Genomic DNA, 7,821 nt, shown 5'->3' on the forward strand with positions numbered 1-7,821 from the left:
CCACTAGAAAACTGGACTTTACTCCTAAAGGAAAAATCTGCAGAAGTCATACAACAAATTAAAATGTTAAATGATTTTAAGCAACCAACAGAGTATAAAAATTTAGAATCCATTTGACCTGGATATTAACACACTCCTTCACAAACCCGAGTGACAATGGACTGTGCTTTTCATCAAGAAATCGCATATTTCATCATCATAATAACCCTAAAAGATAGTTACTATTATTGGCCATAATACAGATGAGGTAAATTAACAGCCCACATTAGCACAACTAATCGGTGGTGGAGCTGGGCTTCCAAGCCACACATCTAAGTTTTCTTCTTTAGCTGACTGGAGTTTCTTTTAGCTTCAAGGTCTATAGAGAGGGTTCGTTAGTCTCGAACCCTTGCCTGGAAGTTCCCCATCTGGACGTTTTTAGTTGTCACAAGATCTGAGAGGAGATATTGGAACTTAACGTCAGGGTCAGAGATGTCAAACGTCCAGCATCGTGAAGAATTTTATCACCCCAAAGGCCAATTGCGCCCCGGCAGAAAAACATTGCTACACAGACCATAGCAACAAATATTTACTTTTCTGAAGGATCGTGTCAACAGCTTCAATTAGGACAGGTAACACGGTCCTAGAGGCGCTTTGCCCCGAAGGGCGTCCCGCTCGCTGCCGGGTTCTCAGACGGCCAAAACCTTCACCGGAAGCGGACTAACGCCCTCCCTCCAGCTCCCCAGCACCCACCTACCTGAAGCACCTTCTAGCGTGAAACCTCAGCAAAACGAAAAGTAAAGGCACCCTAACAATAACAACTCGGCCTGGGAGACCACCGCCGCCAGGGAGCGGGAACGCAAACACCCGGAGAGTCCGCCAAATTCAAACTTCCCGCACCTAGCCTCTGATTGGAGGGACTTTAACCAGCACTTCCGGGCAAGGTGCCGCCTTTTCCCTTCAACAAGGCTTGCGATTGGTTTGCTCCGTGCGATATTTGAATTGATTGAAAGGTGAGGGGGCGGTTCACAGCATGGGCTTGAGAGGAAGAAAAAGGCGAGTGGCGACCGGCGACCGGAGATACGGGGCGTAGCGGTGGGAGCGCTCCAGCTGGGACTGGGACCCTGACAGGAGCTGTGGGGACCCTGAGGACGGGCGGCGCCGGGGCCGGGGACGGGGTGGGAGTGGCCAAGGGAAGAGCGGCAAGGTTGCTAGGCCCGCGGCGGAGGGCTGGCCTGTCTCCGCCCTTGAGCTCTCAGACCTTCTCGGATACCCGTTGAAAGATGGAAGAACCGGCGGGGTCCTCCGAGACTTGGCCAGGAACTCAGAGTTTGTAGGGCTTTTTAATATCCCTGTTTAGTTACGTAAATCCAGCAGAGGTTATTAGAAGGCTTTGGTTAATGTTTTAAAGGAAGGGCCAACCACAACAGATTTTTCTTTACCTCGTTTAGTGTCACTTTTCAACGTCTCCAGTCTTTTTCTAGTCCATTTTTTAAAATTGAAATAAAGTTTTCTAACCGTTGTTTTTTAGTGTGAAGATCAATGTCCTTTATAAATTAAACAGCTGGGTAACCACCACTCATCAAGATAAAGAGCATTTCCATCACCCAAAACAGTTCTCTCACGCTCCCTTCAAAGCAGGGACAGATTTCCCTATAAGCAAGGTAAGCATGTGCTCGTAGCATCAACAAAACAGGGGCACCAGTTGTCCAAAGCAAAGACCTGTAGATGACAAGCGGTCAGGACACAAGGAAAAGCAAGCGAAGGAGTGGGAGGGAGCTGGCAGGGCCCTAAATTAAATTGGTACCATTCTATAAATTTTGTACACAGTTACATTTTCTTTTTCATTTCGGACTGATCGGGTATAACGTCACATTCATTTCTCTCTCTTGTCCGCATAAGAACGCACCAAACCAAAAACCAAACCCACTACCGTGGACCTGATTCCGATCATAGCGACCCCATAGGGTTTCCCAGGCTGTAAAGCTTCACAGAAGCAGACTGCCACATCGTTCTCCCACAGAGCTAACGGAAAGGTTGGTGGTTTCGAAGCACCAACCTTTCCGTTAGCAGTCCATGCTTTAACTGCTGTGCCATCAGGGCTCACTTAAGAAGGCCCCAGCAGTGCTATAATCCTGTGACTCTTCATGTGTCTGGTCCTGTGACAAGTGAACCAAAACGCCTTCAGCTTGAGCATACCGGTGTATTTGTATCACGGTCTTTGTGATATCTCTCGCCCCCCACAGTTGGGTATCAGCAGTAGTGGAATGAACTGTGAAGATGCAGCATCGAATGACGGAAGGTAAGTGGGCAAGTTTTTAAGTATTATTTCAAGGCGAAAAACACTTGTGGGGATCTGTGAAGGGCCCACCAACAAACATCCTAAGACAAACAAATGAGATTATTTATGACTGCCTTATAAGTGCTATTTCTTTTGACTATCTCAGACCTGAAAAACAAAAGTACATGTTCCAAATCAATTTTTTTTACTTACTAATTTTCAAATATAATTTTTTGTGTTAATGTCCAAATTTGAATGTAAATTTCATTTTATAAATTTTATTTATTTTCCATTATCCAAATTTATTTGCTACAGTAGAACCAAATTTAAAAAGTGATATAATTTTATATCCAGGTGAAATGAAACGGCAACAAGTAAGTGGAGGACAAAAATGAAAGCTCACAGAAGATAAAAAGAAAAGGATTTGATTTTTTTTTTTTTTTACTGAAGACAATTCTAAAATCAATTTCCTTTTTAAAACGTGATGAATCAGAAAACACTTCTTCCATTGAACACTGAAGTTTAATGGATGCAAATGGTTGTACTAGTACGCTAGTGCTGCAATTACTGATAGCGATACAAATATACAGCATTCCTTGCTGTAGTAAAAAAATTAATAATGGTGTAGAAAGTGAAATTGTTTCAGAATCTGAAATTGTCACATCTGCAGACCCCATAAATAACAGTAATACAGATCCTGCTTTGTAGAATAATTGTCTTCTAATGATGTAAATTATTGAATCAAAAGAGGGCCAAGAGATCGTCAGCATCATGTGGACCATTTGAAAATTTCTGGATGGTAGCCAGAATATATTTCTATGGTGCAAATCTAGTGGTGAAAATTAAAAGAGGGAGTGGCTACTGTATTCTCCATCAGTCGGCTCTGTATATTATTTTATTTGCAAACTGTTCAGTCATAAATCATTTAATTCTCGATTTGCTAGGGATGGATGTAGCGACTGGTGCAACTTGAATATGATTGATGAACATAAAAATAGATCAATTCATAGAGATTGTATGTTGTCACATTTAAACCAAAGACATTGTTTTGGCTTAACTCATGAACTGGAAACAAATTAATGAAGAACATCCTTATTGGAAAGCCATTTTGCAGTGCTTTGTTGCTGTCATTTTAACAGTCACTGAACATTGACTATCTTTCTGAGGAAGAAATGAAGTGTTTGGGTTCCCACAAAATGGAAGTTTTGGAGGTTTACTTGAACTTATTGCTCAGTTTGATCCATTTTTAGCAGGTCACATCTCAAAATACGTTAATACAGGAAAGGGCAACTCATCGTAAGTATCTAGAACAACATGGGAAGACTTAGTAAACTTAATAAGTGATAAAACGTTTTTCTAATACACGTTAGGAAGTGCATGCTGTAGCAACGAGTGTATCTTTGTTATCTAGTGCTCCTATAACAGAATTACAAGTGAATGGCTTTAACAAAGAGAAATTTATTTCCTGACGGTAGAGTAGGCTAAAAGTCCAAATTCAGGGCATCGGCTCCAGGGGAAGGCTTTCTTTCTCTGTTGGCTCTGGAGGAAGGTCTTTGTCTTCAGTCTTCCCATGGTCAAGGAGCTTCTCAGATGCAGGGACCTCAGGTCCGAAGGACACGCACTGCTCCTGGTGCTGCTTTCTTGGTGGTATGAGGTCTCCAACTCTCTGCTTCCTTCCTGTTCCTTTTATCTCTTGAGAGATAAAAGGTGGTGCAGGCCACACCCTAGGGAATCTCCCTTTACCTTGGATAGGGAGGTGACCTGAGTAAGGGTGGTGTTACAATCCCACCCTAACCCTTTTAACGTGAAATTACAATTGCAGAATGGAGGACAACCACACAATGCTGGAAATCATGGCCTAACCAAGTTGACACGTATTTTTGGAGGGACACAATTCAATCCATGACAGAGTGTAATCCTAGAATCGTACACTCAGATTCTAGATGCCTCAGAAAATATTGCTGAAGATCAGATACAAAAAGGGAAACTCCCTTTTCATTGGATCAGGGATGTGACCTTAGTAAGGATGTTACAATCCCACCCTAATTCCCTTTAACATAAAATTACAATCACAAAATGGAGGACAGCCACACAGTACTGGGAATCATGGCCTAACCAAGTAGACACCTATTTTGGGGGTACACAATTCAATCCATGATAGTGGTTTGTTGTAATGTTTGTTTTCTGATCATTAAGATTTCTTTTCTGACATCTTTTCATTTGCCCATTTATAATTATAGTATTTATTATGAAAATGCTATGAAACAAGCATCAAAATTGAAGTATAAGCTGTTTAAAGCAAATTTGCTGAATGTCCAGTTTTTATTATGGGAGGTCAACAGAATTTCACATTAATTGAAAACTAAGTTCACTGACTCATTTTCTTTGTTGTAGAATATGTGGTATATTCTTTTTGTAGAAAATGTGCATGTAGTAAAAATCTTAGTATCCTGCATCCACTAAAAATTTTATAACCCAGTTCATCTCATTCCACTAAAATGGCATATGCCACTTTTGCCTTCAGTGCTAATATTATAGTCTCATTTAGAAAAAAGTTATGTCATGGCTAGCTAAGACATATATATATATATATATATATATAACTCACGTATGCTGTTCAAATGTGTGAGTAAGCAGAGGAGGAGGTGCCACAGATTATCAGTGTTTAGGGTCTCACATGCCTTAATCTGGCCCTACTTCAAAGTCAATCCCCCAGCCTTTGGGCAATCACTCTTTATGATTTCTATCACCATAAATATTAAATGGGTAGGTACTATTTTGTGTCTGCCTACTTTCAGCATGTTTTCTAGATTCATCCATGCTGTTGTGTGAACCAACAGTTCATTTTTATTGCTGGGAAGTATTCCATTGAATACTGTTTATCCATTCACCTGTTGATGGACAGTTGGGTTGTTTCCAGCTTGGGACTGTTATGAATAAAGTTGCTATAAACAGTCTTGTACAAGTCTTTTTGTTGACATATTTTTCTTAGGAGAGTATAGGTGTAGAATTTCTGGGTCATTCTGGGTATGCTTAACTTTATAAGGAGTTTCCAAGCATTTTCCCATCAGTGATATGTAGGTGTTCAATTTGTTCCACAACCTTGTCACTATTTGAAGTTGTTATCTTTAATCTTAGTGCTTCTAGTGAGTGTGAAATGGTGTCTTGTTTTATTTTTGCAGTTCCCCAGTGGCTAATGATGATAAGCATCTTTTCGTATGCTTATTGAAAATTTTTATTTCTTATTTTGTGGAAATGACTGTTTAAGTCTTTTGTCTGTTTTCTTTAAATTGGGAAATGTTTATCTTTTTTTTTTAATTTGGTTGTCTTTATTATTCGTTTGTTGGAGCTCTTTATATATTCTGAGTACGAGTACTTTGTCAGACATGTGTACTATGAATATATTCTCCCAGGGTGTGGGTTGTCTTTTTTTTAGTAAACTTTTTATTTTAGGATAGGCTTAGATTTACAGAAAAATGGTTAAGATAGTACAGTGAATTCCCATATGCCTCACATCTAATTTCCATAAAGGTCACTGCCTTGGAAACCCTGTGGGGCAGTTCTGCTCTGTGCTATAGAGTTGCTGTGAGTCAGAATCCACTTGATGGCAAAGGGTTAAGCTAAACACAAATTCATGCTGGTATCTCCAACTCTGGTCCATTACAACATGGATCGTCTAGCCTGCTCCCCTTATCTGTAACCTCCCAATTTAACAGTGGGAAACCTGGGTCTGTGGGTTGGTTGCCTTTTCATTTTCTTAATAGCGTCATTGGTGAGTTGAGGGTTTTAAGACTGATGAAATCCAATTTACCAGTTTTTTTCTTTCATGTTTTTAATGCTTTATTTTCTCTCTAAGAAATCTTTGCCCCAAGGTCGTAGTTATTAGCCTATGTTGTCTTCTAGAAACATTTTAGTTTTAGCTCTTATGTTTAGGTCTGTGATCCATATCAAATTAATTTCAGTATGGTATCGCCCATCTTTTCTCACTTAAAAAAAAAAAATGTTCAGCATCACATATAAATGAAATCTGTGTCGCTGCTTGTAAATAAAGTTCACCTGTAAACTCAGGTGGTTTTCTGAATTAGCTATAGCATTTGATTGCATTAAAAGACATAAAGTATAACATGGAAGACTAGAACATTACATATTCAGTCAATTTAGCAATAAGGATGAGATTGGCTGCCTTGGTGAGAACAGTTCTGGCTGAATGATGGTGGCAGGAACCATACTACAATGTATTAAAGCTTCACTGGGAATTACTAAAACACAAGCAAAGAGTATAAGCAAGGAATCAGAGTTTTTGGTGATAGAAAGGACTTGGATTAATGACTCATGCAAGATCCCGTAGCTAATTAAGCCAGGATTCAAACCCAGGTGTTCTAATCTTCCTAGCTGAAACTACGGCTTGTTTCAGCATTTTTTTTCAGATGGGAAAAGAGCATTGGGTTTGGAGTCAAATAGATTTGGTTTAAAATTGCCATTTCACATTTAGCAAGTTTTCTGTTCTTCTTTGAATCTCCATCTCCTTATCTACCTCTTAGGGTTTTTGGGAGGATTAAATGAGATAATTAGTCCCAGTTCTGCTTCCTATTAAGATGCTGAAATAGTAAAATTACTAATTCCCTCTCATAAGAACATTTTTAGAGGTGCTGTAGAGGTGAAAATGCCAAGTTAGTTACTGGGTAAACACCAAATAGGGAGAAAGCAGAGAAAATTCTGGGACAATGCAGCTGTTTTGAATTGGTATTTATGAAATCATGGGTATGGCTTGGGCAGGAGGCAATGGGAGCTTAAAATAAGAAAAAAAAAATGTAAGAGTTTGGTTTTTACTTCTTCCCTGTCATTCCCTGGGATAAACTGTGTCTGTTCCTATATAGCAATAGCTAAAATCCCTGGGAAATGCAGAAAGAAAAAGAAAAATAGATATTTGAGGGATATTTGTTGTCATTTAATAAATGCTCAGACCAAAGGAAAAAGAAGGCAATACATTTTTTAAAAAACCCAGAATTAGAAGTCTCTAGATAATATCAACCTATGGATGGTGAGAGTGAGGGGAAGACAAAGGTTTAGTTAATGACTAAAATTCTTGTTTTATTAGGGGCTTATTGTTGTGTGCTATTGAGTCGATTCCGACTCATGTGACCCTTTTTGACAGAAGTGCCCCATAGAGTTTCCTAGGCTGTAATCTTATGGGAGATTACCATGCCAGGTTTTTCCTCCCACAGAGTGACTGATGAGTTCAAAGTTTGAACCGCTGACTTTTTGATTAGCAGCCAAGCACTTAACCATTGCACTGCCAGTGCTTCTTTTTAGGGGCTTATACATACATGGAGCCCTGGTGGCGCATTGGTTAAGATAGCCTGCTAACCAAAAGGTCGGCAGTTCAAATCCATCAACTGCTCCTTGGAAGCCTTATGGGGCAGTTCTGCTCTGTCCTCTAGGGTCGCTATGGGTCAGAATTGGTGGAAGCAGGTTTGGTTTTTTATACATACATAATTTTTTGAAACTAGGAAACAAAAAATGGGACAAGCTGAAATTATAAATTAAGATAATAGTTACAA

The 7,821-nt window shown here is 39.7% G+C and overlaps 1 protein-coding gene across 1 annotated transcript in view; it reads right to left on the reverse strand.

Moving 5' to 3' along the window:
- DLGAP5 (DLG associated protein 5) overlaps positions 1-863 on the reverse strand; it is a 42,547-nt gene extending 41,684 nt beyond the window's left edge. The window contains exon 1 of the mRNA XM_049898171.1: positions 737-863. The gene's annotated coding sequence lies outside the window, so the exon portion shown is untranslated. The remainder of the gene's footprint in view (positions 1-736) is intronic.
- Between the last annotated feature and the right edge of the window lie 6,958 nt (positions 864-7,821).

The sequence above is a fragment of the Elephas maximus genome, chromosome 10 (genome assembly GCF_024166365.1).
Source record: "Elephas maximus indicus isolate mEleMax1 chromosome 10, mEleMax1 primary haplotype, whole genome shotgun sequence".
Classification (NCBI taxonomy): Eukaryota; Metazoa; Chordata; class Mammalia; order Proboscidea; family Elephantidae; genus Elephas; species Elephas maximus.